The 16968-nt window shown below is 42.4% G+C and overlaps 1 protein-coding gene across 1 annotated transcript in view; it reads right to left on the bottom strand.

The window, feature by feature from the left end:
- The window catches only part of LOC138623755 (hippocalcin-like protein 1), a 42646-nt gene that overhangs the window by 24329 nt on the left and 1349 nt on the right, over positions 1–16968 (bottom strand). The window lies entirely within an intron of this gene.

The following is a 16968-nucleotide window of genomic DNA, read 5'->3' as shown; positions in this document are numbered from 1 at the left end:
CTTACAAAATGACAAATCTATAAAACAATAAGACAGGAGGGGAATGTGACGCAGCAACATTTAAGGTCACACAAGTGTAGAGGCAAAGACTTAAAAGGATTACGTGGTATTCGGTTCAGGGAGGCAGGATGAGAGACCGATAGATGATAGAAATAGAGCTGTTTTTAATAGAATCCTGAAGAAATGACTTCTGGAGGGAAAACAAAAATCATACTCTGGATTATGAACATGTCGGAAATTTACTTACTCCAAATGAAAATGCTCAACAGGTCAGTCTCATTCATTTAGGCTGCAACAAAGGATTATTTTCATCCAATCGATCATGACATGCCAAAGCCCGGGACGAGGCTATCAAATGTCTTGGTATAGCAGAGTGATGATTACTGATATGTAGAACCAAAAGAAAGCTAAAGATTGACTATCAAAATCATTCCATTAATTAATAAACTACCATCTCGCTTTATTTATTAGTTTTTCAAAATAAGTATCCAGCATGTGACCGCAAATGAAGAATCAGACAACTCTCTACCTGATTTGAGAATATGAAGTGGTTTTGTTTTGGAATTTCTACAAAAATAATCTGTACAATAATTACATAAAAATTGGATTAATAATGAAATGCATTCATCAAAATGGGATCAAAACAAAGCAAACAACTGCATTCCCACATCGTAAGTCACCCCTGTTTGCCTGAATGAAAAAGCTGATCTAGGGTTTGGCTTATGGTCGGAAATATGACGTAATAAAATAATTGCAGTAATATAATGTGTCTCCCCCAGCGATGAGCATTCTGTTTACAAAAATTGACTCATCAACGTTGGCTGAATGTTCTCGCCACCTCCACCCACCAGCCGTGTTAAAAAAAATACACCTTTTACGACTGGTGATACTCGGAAAGAGAGACGGATAGGGAGTGACTTTGATAAATTATACATCGGCCCCTGTATGTTTAACCTGATATTAACAGACCTACATTCATTAAGTGAATACATGGGTTGGGACACACTCCATCGACGATTGCTTCCAGTTGCTGCATCCTACTGGGCGTAGACTGAAACAATTGGAGCAGCCTTTAACCAATCGGTATTCACCTCCATAAGGCATATGTTGGGCGCCGAAACTCTACCGCAGCCGTTGTTGGGACTACTTCAAAGTCAACGCACTCAGCCACCCCCACTGATTGGTCAACCCTTCGGAGTGGCTGAGCAAACCTTAATCCCAACAGGGTTTTCAGACAATAATTACAGCAACAGTCAGTAATAGTCAGTGAGAGTCGGGCTGCCTTATGCTCCTCCAACATTCCCTCCTTGCAGCAGCTCCTTATGAAATATTTACATTGGTAAGATCTTCTTGACAGTTGGTAACACAAAATTCACAGCTAGCACAGACTTATCAACCACTTCACTCCAGTAGCCGCACCACTCTCCACAAGCGTGAGACATTGCTGCATACAAATGCCAAATTATACCACTCATTTGCACGCAATAACAGCAAATGCACACCGTGAACTTGGATTTGAATGACATTTGCCCTGTTGAGCCGAAGATGAGCGCAATATGAATTCAAGACTGTGCTGTAACTACACAATTGCAGGACTTATTGTGCCCACTCGGGACACAAAACATCTGAGTCAGAGCGGTGCTTTAAATGCACCATCCCCCGTTTACACTAGCAATTTCAACCATGCCAATGAATAAAGTGCACTGTAAGAGAGCAAGGTGGGTGGCAATTACAGCCTTTCTTTTTTTGTATTGTTTATTTCCTTTAACTGCTGAGACACAGCAGCTCTATCAGGAACTCCAAACACATTCGATTGAAGCGGAGAACCGAGCGTTTGCCTGAGCGCTGCAAACATGTTGTTTCGAAATAGACTTGCGCTCGGCAGCATATGGCTCTGGTCAGCTCTACATCTGCCCGTGCATTCACAGCAGGGGAGGGTGTTCGAGCGGGCCTCCCGACCGTAGTGCACCATGTGTTCGTGTGGGAAGGGGCCAGGTTAAAAAAAAAAAAAAACTACAAGTGTCTGCACAGTTGGCGCATCAAAAGGGAGTCGAGCTTTTCTTCACGGCGATCACACCATATGTTCGACTCAAGAGACACAATATGGGCGGAAAACGTTTGCGAGGTTAAGTTTCATTCAGATGTGGAGGATTGAGAGAAAGACAACAACGAGTAAGCAAACCGAGAGCTATTAGAAAAAGAGATTAAACAGAACAAGAGGAACACTGATGGATAATTAATGGCACCTCCCCACCCCGTCTAGTTTTTTTTCTCAGTATCTGCTCCGTGCAGCGCTGTGACCTTTGACGAGTGTGTAATTCTAGCACAGAGCCTGAGCACAACAATATATGAAAATCCATAGTGTCTGCTGCACACTGTGCAAACTGAAGACAGGAGGCTCGGCTGCTGACAGGCCGAATCGTGGCCTGTCAGCGGCAGCTGATCGCCAGCCTACGGTGGCAGCAGGGGTGGGGGGTGGGGGTAAAGCCACAAGTTAGCTCGTCTTCCTCTTGGAGACAACTTGACCTCAGCAGCTGAGCGAGGCACATTGATATATTTAAAGGGGATACTGCAGTCATTGTCTGGAAGCTATGCCATCGTCAGATACGTCTTACACTGATATAGTGTCCACAGATTCAAAGAAGAGGAAGGCTCTTAAAAATAAATACTTACCACTATATCAAAAATCATCTGAAACCTTTTTTTTTTTAAATTGATTTATTTTGTATTCATGTTCAGACTGTACAGAAGAAACAGAGCGCAGTCACACTTTCAAAAATCAAAGCTCCAGCTGCTTTAAGGTACGGCAATCAAACATGTCTCATAAAGACAATATTTACCCGTCAGTATGAACTCACCTCAGTCCGTCAACCCAAATCATATTCTGAAGCCTATAGTCCAATGCTAACATGCTAAAGTGCAGCAGCCATTCAGCTATGAGTGTAATCACGTCAGATCACCAACGATATGAAAAGCGCGAGAACATGAAGTGGAGGTGGAATTTACGAATCACTTCATCCCACTCAAACATCAACTCCACTACATACATTATTTTGAATCGTCGTTTGTTGTTCATATTTTTTCAGTTAAGTACAAAACTATAATGCGAATAGATTAGCAAAAAACAATTATCAAAAGAGTTAGCCTTCAGCATCATGATTTTTTTCTACGAATTCCCGAAGCTGTTAGCCGCACAGCTAAGCTTACCATGTTTATTTTTCAGTCACCGATGTAAGGAGCTACAATGCTAGAAGTTACTGATTCCAACACCGAGTTGCCCAAATGGAGAATTTGTTGAAATTACAACAATTTTGATTTTATGAGAGAAATTTCGGTATGTTATTTTTTTCCTTGCAAATTTTAAGTGGGTGGGGCTAATTGGAATTAGGCGATGCAACATACTGCAATTGAGCAATAAGAGTTTAACATCTGCGTCTGAACTCTGATCGAACCATGCCCATCCAGTTTCAATGCAGAGAAGCTTTTATACTGACAATCTGAAACCAGGTTTTCGGGAGATTTGTAGAGTCTCCATATCAGGAAAGTTAAAGGACACACTATTCCAAGATTCCCAGTGAAGATAAAATTTGACATTTTGTCTGTGAGACTGTCCCCTAAGCAAATCTATAGCATCCAAAGATTCCCCTCAGGGGTCACGAGTGCAGCTATTTCTGCCGCTGAGGTGAAGGAGAATCCTGATACACTTCTATCCTTAGCTGCAATCGATCTGCTGACATCCAACACCCGTCTTCCCTATACTCTCATTTAACCCGCTCTTTTTCTCTTTCCCTCCCTCCTCCATCCATCTTTCGCCCCCTCTAAACCGTTTCCAATGTCAGTTTGTCGTTTTTTAACAGCCCTTGATCTTTACTAAACGCCTTGGGCCGAGCTCGCTGCTGCCTACGCTCCCCTGGTATCGGTGCTCTAGATCTTTCCGTCCTGGTCCTGCCAACGCAAGCTGGCAACGGGACGGCAAGAACCTGGGCCCTGTGGCCTTTCTCTTCTTTCTTATTCTGCTTAAAAGTGGGTTCAGATGCGCCATGTTCTGCTGGAATTCAAGAGTGCTGTTGTGGTGTCCTATTTTACCTGCATGGCTATTTAGAAAAGCTATCAGAAGAGCAATGAGACTCTAACCCTTGCACACCTGACAGATTTAGGTTTAATGAGGATCTAGAATGCAAACCCTAACTATAATGCAATGAGTCAAAAAGCTGATGTGAGTACAAACCTGCCTGCATCAGGACAGAAAGAAGTTATTCTTCTGATGTCCGTTCAGCACCTCTGTCAGTCTCAGTGAGCTTAAGTTGTAGCTCTGGTGTAAATGATATCGTAAGGGCAAGTTAAACAGGACACTGAATCAAACCTCTCTGCTTTCAACCTGCTGGCAGTGTCACGTTGCCTAAGAACTGAGTTGTCCCACAGGAGCTGAGCACTTAAAGGGTTACTGCGCTGTTTTTTTTTCAGCCCTCAAAGGGCTCTAAAAAAGGGGACATCCCTTACCGACAGAGGCCTCCAGGGTGAAGGGCTTTCGAGGCACCGAAGTGTATTTTAGCTCATGTCCCGCAGCAGAAACCTGCAGCGGCACAGCGGCAAGAAGCCCCAAAGACACACTCACAGCCACGTGAATGGAAGCTCGTGACTCAAAAACACACTCTGCAGGGACACACACTTCCCAAGATGGAGATAGTAATTATATCTCCAAGCATCAACTTCCTTCCTTTGTAGCTGGAGGCAATTATTCGCTTATTCAGGTCAAGGTTTGTTCTGTGGTGAGAACTGAGTTGGGGATAAAAAAGACAGCTGCATGAGCATCGCTGGGTTTGGCAAGATGTGGCAATTTGCGTGGTTTAGCCAAAGAGAATCCAATGTGGATATAGAAAATGACGTTTATCCTTTAAATGTCGTACTCAGGGACAAGAGAGATCAATCTTACCTGATCTGGACACGCCCTCCCAGCAGGAATCAGAAAAATGCCGGGTAATTCTAACGCTACACTCATAGCAGAATAGAAAAGAACAGGAAAATTTACAAACAAGATAACGAATATAGTGATTGGCAATATAATAATAAATACAATAGTTAAAATATACTATAGTGCAAAGTGTGCAAATCCTTAAAAACCCCAAAACTCAAACTTTATATAAAGCCGGTCTATTGGCTCATAGTGGGCTGTTACGTGCATGTTAACCTGATATTCACGTCATCTGTCCATAATCCTTGCTGTTATTGTTTGTGATTACAACAGCTGCCATCTGTTATAGCAAGGCTTCTTGCACAATGTTTACCAAAGCTAATGCTTGTATTAGCACACTGTGGGCCTGATTTACTAAAGGTTTGCGTGTGTAAAATCACGTGCAAACTCCGCAAGTAAGTACGACTGAAAGGAACATATTAATCAGATGCACAAATCTGCTCTTATTGTGGTGAGAAGGAGACGCAGGAAACTAAAGAATACGTAGAGAATGTGGTTTTACACCCGTGGAAACATTTTAGAGATGTCAAAGGGAAACATTATTCAGATATATCATCTGTCCAGCGATGACATTTCTAAGTTATTGAATGAACTGAATGATGATTTAAAGCCAACAACAAGGAGGAGCCATGAAGTACCAGCAATTAAAAAACTTCTTACGACTCAGCATTTTCCTGCCTCTGGGTCGTTCCAGTGTATCGCTGCTTGGATATCCCCCCTAGTCCCATTATTCAGGTGTGCTGTCACAGGTCCTGAATGTGTCCTGCAGAATTCACAGGTACATAATGTCCCCAAGCAGTCGCAAGACACTGAATGAAAAGTCACCTGCTCATCACAGAAAGATCTGGACCTGCTGATCGCTGTTTGTTAGAGGATCTCATCCACCGTTCCTCCTGTTTTATTTGCCGAGGTTTTATTATTAAGCCTTTTTTTTTTTGCCTTTTTGTTTTTCCCATAGTATTGACTCTCTTGCTAATAATATCCTATAAAGTGTTTTGTTCTTGTTATATTTATATTTCTTAATTTCAATGGGATCAAATTTCCTTTTGCGGTCGCTGTTTTCCATTGCTGGAATCACTTTAACACACATACACCCCTCATTTAAATACAGCGATTTGCACCCGATTTCAATGATGCAATTAATCACCCGCAAAACGAGTGCAAAAAAATCGAACGGTGTTGCTCGCCTGCCTGACGATTGTAGGCTGGAAACTGTGCGGATCAATCAGCAACTAGTCAGGGTGGGGAAGCGCAATAATGTGGGAATAGTTCTAACAATGCACGTGGTGGTGGAGTTTCGGCTCACAACAAAAGGTATGTGGTGGTCAGTGCCGACTGATCAAAGGCTGCTCCAATGCTTTGGAAATGAACCCAGGGTCTCCAACCTTTAGGGATTGTGTCGAGGTCACGGATGCAACAACTGGAACTAGTCCTCAAGGAGCGTAGTCAGACCCGTATAACAGGCTATGGCATCGCGACCGACAACCACATTTCTGACATCCTTCAGTTACATTTCCAAAGTTTTGAGCTTGATAAAGTGAGGACAGAAAAATATATAAGAGTTCTTGAGGACAGGCAGAACCCAAGACTGAAAAATAAAACACGCAAAAAGAACAACACAGAGAGAAGGAAAGTGATGTTATGGTGATAAAAACAAAGGCGTAAACTGTGATCATGTGGAGCTGATGAGTGGCGGGGGTGTAATGGCAGATGGGAGAGACAGGAGCGTCGGTCCTTTCCAGCTGCTCTATGGCACAAACACTGACGACAAGGTTACGACCCCTTTCGCTTCTTGCCTTCCCTTCCCTAGCTTTCCCCTTTCATTTTCAAAACACCCTCTTTTTCTGTCTTCCGCTCCATTATTCGTCCTTTCATCACATCTCTCTGTGTATTTTATGACATTTGTTAATCACCCAATGAAAAAACAGCAGCGTGGGCTTCTGTTGATCCCATCCCCCGCTGGGCTCTTTGGCTAAAGTCCACCTCGCTTCCAACATATGGTGATCACACATCCGTCGAAACGTGTGACGCATATGAGAAAACATACTGGATGAATCTATAAAAATATCTCTAACTCTGGCAGGGCTTGTGTTTACTGTATATGTGTCAGAGAGCTGTTGGATATTGCTTCTTCCTTTCACACGGCACAGGAATTCCCAAATGTTGAAGAAAGATATCTGGCTGCTCTTTAGATCTAAATCCTGTTATCTTTATGTCAGGAGTCCTGTTTTCCTCCGTTTTGCCCCCGATCACCTCTCCTCCTGTGTCCCCTCAGTCCCCTGTCTGCTTGTTCCGTGTCCTCCTCTCCTCACTTCCCGTGGCCACGCCCCTCACCGGTCCCAGCAGCTGCAGCCACTCACCCCGGATCACCACCTGCAGGTGTGCTGCATCTCCCTGATCACCCCCCCGGACTAAATGTACCCTGCCCCATGCACTCCTCTGGTTGTGGGTGCATTAGTTAGTACTCCTGCTACTAGCAACAGCTAGACGACGGCGAGTTACTGCGAGTGCAAGTTGTGAACTGCAAGGACCGTCGTCACCCGTGCGTCCTCCGTCCGTTCTGTTCCCGTTCCCGTTCCTCCAGCTCCTGTTCCACTTGCAGAGCTACCTGTCGGAGTCACCAGTCGGTGGAGTTGCCCTCCCGACTTGGAAGCAAGTGGATGCTGTAGGTGCCACCTTTTGTTTGTTTGTTTTCTGTTGGTTGGACTAAAGACTGTATTTTGGAACTAAAACCCGAGTCTGTGAGCCTGCATTTGGGTCCTGGTAAAACACCACCTCATAACACTTTACATAATGCAAAGTTGACCTGAAAAGATTCTCAAATCTCTTCGGTGTGCCTCACTTAGTCTGCGATTACGTTGATTGGTGTGTAACGCGTCACTGGAGCGGTGTGTGGTTCGAAGGTAGAGGGGAGGGTTTTCCTCGGAGCTCTTGTCAAAAAGTCATCACATTAATATAAGGCAAAGGACATTGCTTCCTAATATACTTACATAAAGAGGATTTCGGCTCCACTTCGCGTTCTCATAACCATAATCTAACCCTCGCTCGCTTGGCCTTGCTTCTTTCGTGCAACTTCTCTCTCCCGCAAAAACATTTAATCAAACGTAGTTGATCTCTGGTTTGTTGAAGCCACTGTTGAAGGGAAAAGTCAGATGGTGTGACGGTATTTCAACGTTACGTCATGGTACTCGGGGCTTAGGACGTATGTATGTATAAGGGTCCTTGGATAGCCAAATAAGGCCGAGGCATGCGGGCTAGGATATGCAGGGAGGTGGAGAAAAGCTCGGGAAAAACAACCCAATAAAATCTTATGCTTCAGTGACAGGGATACGAAGGGTGACTGGAAAAGCATGCCACAGCACCTCGACACATTTCAGCTGTCTCACTTTCAAACCTCCCGCACTGGTGATGAAAAATATCTAAAAATAGCAGCACAGCCCTGACTTTTTGGCAGGGAGAAAGAGAGCCAACTCAGCAAGAATTTCTCCTTCACAAGCCATCATGTCGCACCAACAGAGGCCCGCTGGCTGCGTGATGGAGATCTCCCACAATGCAGCGCTGTGACTTGCGCAGCATTGGAGCACGGGGCTCGCTCAGGGCTCAAATGGAAAGCTCACACGTTCAGACAACTTCCTCGACTCGCAGACTCTCTTGTGCTGCCGCTCTACATACTCCCCCTCCTCATTTCCTGGAGGCCCGGTCGTGAAGTTCACACATCAGTCCGTGGGTGGGGGCGAAGCAGCACATCCTCGCTGGTTAGCGGCTCCCCCTGTTCCTCATTTTTTACCACAAAGCATACAACTGCTGGAAGTGTGACTCTTTACTACAGGAGGGTGATAAGAAATCCTGTCACCGTGTAAGGAAGAACCTTCAACGCTGTATAATGAACCTATTCAACAATTATAAGGAAGAATCTTCGGGAAAATTTTTTTTTATAAAACTATAAACAAGACCTCCACAATAGCAGAATTTAATCTAATATCTGATCTTAAATGGATTTTGGACATTGGACTGTCCAAACATCTGTTTGACTCTGTCATTCAGGGTCAATGACTAGTCCAGGGCTGAATTTCTTTCCCACAACACTTCTGGTGCTCCGTAACAGCGGCTTACTGTATGAAGTTTAACAGGTTCATGTGTAACCCCGAGGATAACTGGTACTGAAAGTCGATCGTGATACAGAGTCATCTTATCTCTAGGGTGGCCTATGTTTCTTCACTATTGAACTTCACTGACATCCACTGGATTTTAAGATATTTGGCATTCAGTAGGCCAAATCTCAAGGCTCCACTCCAAAATCTAATGAGTTCCTCCATCTTACACACTTTCAACAAACAAATCGGGCCGGCAGTTTTTCCGTCATGCTGCTGACAAACAAACAAACTCCGAACAAAACCTCCTTGGCAGGAATTGAAAAGTCCCGAAAGATATTTCCCCGAACTGATAACAATAACAGTAAGACTGCAAACTGCAGCAGATTAAAGTACACATACAACTGTAAAGGGCATGAAACATAGGCGATCAGTGAGCCTCATATTACTGTATTATTTATAGAGACAAAATAAGGTAACTAAACAGTCAGAGTTATTATCCATGCAGTTGTAAACAATCTGCTCTCTTTTACCTTCTTTCTCCTTGGTGGTCTCCTTTTATCTCTTTTTTAACTTCTCTGCCTGTAAATATTCTGCTGAGGATCTGACACATATGAAGACACTGTTCTATTTTCAGCTGACAAGCAGCCTGATTATCCCAGGCTGTGAGAAACATGTTTTCTTACTCACTGTTAGTGTTTGTTGTTAGTGAGCTCATTTTCTGTTATTAAATCTCCTTCTGGCTGGAACCTGGTAGCAAATGCATTTCGACTGATTTTACTTTGCTCTAAAGCTTCATTACGTTTAATGCTCATATGCCTTTTGAGACATTGTGCCAAATGTTAAAAAAACATTTTTTATCAAATCTTATTGAACCTTTTTTATATATTTAATAGCAAACGGGTGGAGCAGACATGTATATTGTTAAACTAACAACTCAATGCATATTGTACAGAAAACTTTTTACTTTTTACTATCTTTTAACTCATTTTGGAGTAATTATTTGTCAATGACGTTAGTTATTTTTTTTTTAGGCATGGAAGTGACTTTGCCTGTTAGTTATCGTATGCTAAGATAATAAAAATAAAAAAACCTCATTTTAAATAATATGCACCAAACATGTAGTAAATGTATTCACTATTACTGTGAAGAAAAGATTACTTTGTGACTGCATTGATTAGATAACAGTAATTCACTTCATTGCCATTTGTGACACAACAAAAATAGTTTGTCAAACTGAAACTGAAACAATGGGGTGCAATCCTCCTTGTGATGAGACACATCTGTGGACATCACAACAGAGATCCAGCCTCCTTCAGCTGAGCAGCTTACTTCCTCATTAAAATGCATATTAATTATTAAATAGAGTCAATGTCCCCCAAAAAATAATACCTTGGAACATGGTGTATCTTAGAAAATATGCAAAGCAGCAAAATGTTGGACCAGAAATAAAGCCATTTGAGTTCAACCTTGATGAACTCAAATCCAATTCACGGCCTTGACCAGCTCATAAATCGTCTGTATAGTGTTCAGCTCCGAGGGAACACAGGCCCAGGAGAGAGGAGGAAGATATTATAGTAGCTGTGTTTAACCATTCGATTCGATAAGTGTTCTCCACCAGAGTACTGCTCCCCAGACGAGATGCAGCGTGATCAGTCAGTTATGACATTGAAGATGTTTCCTTGAGCTACATGAGTCACCATTCTTACAGCATCACCTTACAGTTACCTTTATTCATAAAGGGTGGTCCAAGGAAAGCAGTTCATAGCTCTCTTTTGCTGTTTACACATGAAAATAGAAAAACAAAAAATGTGTAAGAATGCAAATAAAAGATCAAATTGAGAAAGGGTAAAAAGGCAATTAAACCAGCACTGATTAAAATCTGGAACCAGCTAGAGCTAAAGACAGAGAAAATTAACTGGAAACTATTTTGTAAAAACAACAACCTCAAAGTAATTTTTTTAATGAAAAAAATGCCTGAATTCTCCTGGTTCACGTTTCTCTCGCTCTGTTTTACAGCTTTATAAACCACATATATTTGAGTTTTGGACAAAACCAAGACATCTATAGACGTCACTTTGGAATCTATGATGGACATTTCTTCTGCTTTTCTGATGTTTTGTACTTCGTGTTTGATTGATAATAATGATGATAATTGTTAGTTGCAGGAGTATGCAGTCACTGTTCCACCTGTCTACTACAGAAACGCAGCATTACAGCAGCACAGGTGAGGACAAAAAGGACAAAGGGCAAGAAAGCTATATATATATTACTATATTATATTCTCTATATAAATTGGTTTTGCAAATGTTTTATTAGGAAGGAAATTAATTCAACCCATTATTTCATTTTGGTCAGAAACACTATTTTGTCATCGTGTTGATTCGACTACCTGCTCTACTACTGCTACTACTACCATTACTACTACTACTACTACTACTACTACTACTATTACTACCATCTGCCCAATGCACTTCCAGCCATTAAATTCCATTACGAAGTCATAGAAGTATGTCTGGCCCAACGAGGCTTCTACTTCACCGCTGATCACCAGCATAAGCGCTGCTACAAGAGTAATGTCTGTAATATCTGGCATTTTCCCAGGCACCTGTTCAACCAGGGCCCATCAGTAACTACTTATTGGTGTCACTGCGACAAAATTAGTATGTATGATTGAAGAAAGTCATGTTTTCAGTTAGTCATAGTATAAAATGCAGCTATTTACAATATATACAAGAATATGGTTATTTACAGTAAAACTGTGGTTATTTACATAACAAATGTAGCTATTTGCCATAAAAATATGGTTATTTACTGTAAAATAAAAATATGTTATTTATAACAAATCTATGGTTATTTACAGTAAAACTACTGTTATTTCATTTCAAAAATATGGTTATTTACAGAAAAAAAGGGTTATTTACAGTAAAAGAAATCTGGTTATTTACAATATAAATATGGTTATTTACAGATGAATGGTTATTTATGGTAAAAGAATGTGGTTATTTACTGTAAAAATACAATTATTTCAATTAAAATTAAGGTTACTTAAGCCTCTCCGCAAACAAACAAGTGTCAAATGAAGGGACTTAAAAAAAATTAATAAAATCACTACAAGCATTAAAGCAGTTCACATTATAAGAGTATCAGGCTGTGGCCTCTGAGGCAGGAAGCGCATTCATGGTAATTGAACAGACTCTACAGAGTAATATTGCTCTTTTGCTCACAGACAAAAAAAAAAGAAAAGGTTCTCTATGTGATTGCAGCAGCAGCAGCCGGAGAAATGAGTCTGCACTCATTACGGCTGTTTGTAAATGCATCCAAGCCAGCCGGCGCCGGATCGATTTTGCTATTTCTGATTGGCCCTTCTTATTGCCCTAAGAGCCTTGCGAGAGGCTGGTGGTGGGGGTGGTGGGGGGGGGGGGGGAGCTTAATTGACGCATGAAACGGGTTTGAGTTCTTCACCTAGAACATTTTTATCTCGCCCGTTGCACTGTGAGCCACGCAGCCCGTATCTCATATATAATAGATAAAATAAAAAAAGAAACGCAGGCACAACATCCACCACTCTGTTTATACGTGTCTGAGGTGGAGGCACAGCTAGTGGTTATTCTTCAATACAATTCCTCATCTTCTGCTCAGGCGTATGGTTCGCTGTCTAAATCGAGCGAGGGACCGTCGAGGAGCGCCGAGTCGAGGGACCGCCACGAGAACTGAAAATAATTTTGTTTTCTCGCCGTCTTCTTTTTTCGCTCCTTAGAGTAAAGGGACTAATTAAACTCCTCTTTGAGTTCACAGGGAACCTTTTTTTAAATGGACAGAGAGAGACGAGATAAACTTAAAGAAAGAAGATGAAAGGCATCTCGTAAGGGGAGGGGACAGGAAGTGATGCAACAATTAAGTCGGAGAGAAAAAGAAAAACACTTACAGGAGGTCAAATGTTTTCGTGGTCTGGGAGAGAAGTGGAGGCTAGGTAGAGGAAGACGGGGAATAGGGCTTTGAGATATGATCTCAGCAGAGGTATTGGGTGTGTGTGTTCTCCGCCACACCTTATCAGTTGAGAGCTGTTTTATGCTAAAGAACACACACACACACACACACACACACACACACACACACACACACACACACACACACACACACACACACACACACACACACACACACACACACACACACACACACACACACTTTTTCTCCCCCCTGGCTTCATTAGGCCAAACCGCATGCTGAGCTCGGGGAGTAATTGGCAGCCCTTTCAGCCTCCTACTGGCTAGAGAAGAGGAAAGGAGAGAAACAGGAGGTGAACTAACAGAATTACTGCCATTTAGTAAAAATCTCCACTTTTACTGAATTCTTTTATTCTTTAAGTTTGAACTCCCTGCTCTTCAGCGCGGCTTTCCTGTTGCTCCTTAATTTGATTTTCTGCTTTTATTAGAAGACAAAGAGAAGAATTGCAGACTAGTTGTGTCGAACAGATCCAGAGCAGTGCCTTTTGATTGGTATAGACTGGAGACATTGCAGCCAGACGTCTCTCCGATGAGGAATCTGAACAGTTGTGTTGATTAAAGCTTCACGTCTCACTCTTTTGACTTAAAAGACTTCATAAAAGATGCAAAAAAAAAAAAAAAAATCAAATGCTTATTCACCCTGGAGCGACGTTCTAACCGGGTCGCCGAGCTCTGAGCCACCTTTGTTTTTTGTTGCTGGGCTCTAAAGGTATCCAACCTCCGGCTGAGCAGCTGCTCTCTCTGCCTTATCGCAGGCATTACCGGACTGGATGTCTGACAGGCAGGAGACGCCCCTCCCCAGCAGGATCAGAGCAGATCATAGGGCGGCAGTGCACGTGGGAAACACGGACCTCGTGTCGACCCATGCGGGCCGCGTCCCACTCAGCCCACTCCCCTACATATGAAAACACAGCTACACAGAGAGAGGGCTTATCAAGCAGGAAAACACGTCTCTTCAAGTCACCGATTCACACTAAGTCCACATTTGCACTCCTCAGACCAATATGACTGAAATATGAAATTTTAAAGCGGCTGATTTTAAATATGAAGTTTACTCATCTTGGCAAGTTCTACTCAGCCTGTAAATACAATTGTATGAAGATCTTTGCCGTTTTAGAGTAGCTTTAAATATATAACCCTGGTGATGTCACTATGATGTCATCAGGGTAATCTTGTATTTGGGTTAATTGAAGTTTTTTTTTATCCAGAAAGCCTAAGTTACATACAGAAAGTGCTGGACTTGAAAGAAGAGGGCGTTAAGGAGGCAGGCAGGAACATGGATAACTAAAGATGCTGCTGTGATGCACTATGGGAAATGTAGGACCCAGTGTTCCTTAAGTTTGATACAAAAAGTCATGACTGTCTCGGTCTCTGCTGCTTCAATTTTGACAACTGTTTCTGTAAATCTGACTCCTGTGAGTTTCCCAAATTTCAAAGAAATGCAAAAATTGATAATCTGAGGAGCCCTTTAACATGTTTGTTTGGTCCAAAATGTCAGTTTCAAATGTTGATGTAATGAATAATAGTGCCTTAAAATAAAAAATAAAACTTACATTTAAAACAAGTGGCTGTCAATTTACTTGAAATAATAGAATACACATGGCAAATACAGTGAGTCAAGAAAACATGGGCTCCATACCTGATTGCACTTCAAAAACTCTACCACAATGGTCCATATGAATATCACAATGATATGATATGATTCTTGAGGGCTTTTTATGCAACTACAAAGACATAGTTATGGTTACTGTGGTCATATTAGAGGCCCTGCAAGCCTGTTTTCCGAATTGCATTCCTGCTACAAGCAATGTAGTCACACATGCCACAAACTTTCAGCTGTTTTCGTTATTTAAGGTTACACTTCTTGAGGTTTTTGTCGTTTTGTTTTTGCTTTTGCTTTTCTGATCGTTTTGAAGTGGGCGGGGCCATTCGGAACAGTGATGTCACACATTGTTGTGCACTAATCAGAGTTTTTGAACATCTGGCATCAACATGTGATGAAATTTGGCCTGTTTGGCCAGCGATGTCATTCAAATCTGATAAAAACACACCCAGACAGTGGGAATATTCAGACTATTGGAATTATTTTCATGAAATAAGTACAACTTGAGAGTTTTCAGGTCTCTAAATGAAGCTAACTGCTAGTTTGAGACGGATTACAAACCACGGACACTCTGCAGCGCCGCAGTGTCACGCTACCTTTCATTTACATCTGTATGTCAGAAAAATTTAAACATCGGTCTTTTGAAGCATTTAAACAAAAACTGATGCATATTTTCTGGTGAGGAAAGTCTCTTGTGCATCAGTACCTAACTGCATCATCACAATTATAGTGCTAATGGTTTATGGGCTACTGAGTGGCTTCTCAGTATTTGCTAATTAAAATGTAACATAACTCTCATAAAGGATAAACAGATCCATTTCCCCCCCATTACTGTGTTATACCACCAGACCACAGATCCATTTTATACCAAGCCTTGAAACACATCTCTTAATGATTATGTTGTTGTTGTTTTTTTTCGCAGAAACCCCTTATAGAGTCGTTATTCCGCAGGCCTTTCATATCTATCATGCTGCCGGATGTACAAACAACAGGCCTCTGCAGGGGGGATTTAACCCGCCCTGAGGCCTGGAGGCCATCCTGGCTCCACCACAGTTTCCCAGCATCAGTAACAGTCAAAGCTTTTACTTGTCTCTCGGTAAGAAAGAGTTCCTAGACGATCTGCACATGACCAGCTGCTGACCTGCGTTCACATGACGAGACGGAAACCTTAATGCAAAGTGACTTTCATGGCTGCGTACTTATGTATTCCATACAAACACGCAGTCAGGGACGTCTTGGCAGGGATTTCTAGTGGCGTCGTGCGACCAAGGTCACTTATAGGAGCAAAGCTGCATTGTTCCCATTAACATGAGAGATTGCAGTGAAGATGGTCACACACAGGAGAAGTGCGTGAAAGAAACACTCGAGAGTAAAAAGGTGGTAATGAAACCATTTCCCTCGCTCTGTGCTCTGTAAAATAACCTGCCCCACTGAAACACACCTTGACTACATCGGTCATGTTCTCTGTGCTTAGTGCCTCGGCTTTAAAACATCTTCTGATGTATACAAGTACGAAGTGTGCGAGTGGGTGCAGGCGGGTGTGTTTATGAGTCCAAGTCACAGTGAGTAGTGCTCCGGCGCACATCTATCTTCTTATGTAACAACTAGACTAACATTAGCACATGCAGGCTAAAATGCTGCCTCCAACCCAGCAAAAAAAAAACAGGACCAGTAGAATTCGGCACGTTTCACAACCAAACGGAGCGGAGCAGGTTTCCTTTGGACGCGATCCCCCCAAATACATATCGACCTGTGAGAGCCGCGCCTCCACATTCCCATTAACCTGGAAGTCAGTCCCAATAACGACCACTTTATCAGCTCTCCAATCATTCTTTTAGTTATTAGCTGCCCTAAACGACAACGAGAGAATGACCACGTTGGCTTTGGACGCCCGTGAGCTGCCACGCATGCATTTCCTTTGAGTATTCCTGCAATGATGACGCAGGACGTTCTGCACAAATTTAATTTCCGAACCTGATAGAGACTTGTTAACTCTGAAAGGATTATATAGGAGGTGTGCAACAGCTGGGTGGCGTTCAGGGAAAAAAACCACAGAGGCAAATATATCATACTATCAGTGTGGCAGGGCAGAGCAGGCTTGTTATCTCAAGGAAAGAGGTTCTGAACACCTCAGTGACAGATGGTAATTTAAGATGGCATGCTCTATGCCCCAGAGGGCCACTGGTCCCCTACCTCTTCTTTAATTCATCTAATTACCAACACTGCTGCAAATCAAGCGACCTCTCTCATCTCCAATACGGAGAAAACAACATGTTTTACATGATACAGGAG

Source organism: Brachyistius frenatus, unplaced genomic scaffold, assembly GCF_029030835.1.
Source record: "Brachyistius frenatus isolate BFR_SWC_R1_liver_20210118 unplaced genomic scaffold, ASM2903083v1 Contig_46, whole genome shotgun sequence".
Lineage (NCBI taxonomy): Eukaryota > Metazoa > Chordata > Actinopteri > Embiotocidae > Brachyistius > Brachyistius frenatus.
Note: the sequence above shows the minus strand (reverse complement) of the source record. Positions and strands in the feature narration are given on the sequence as shown.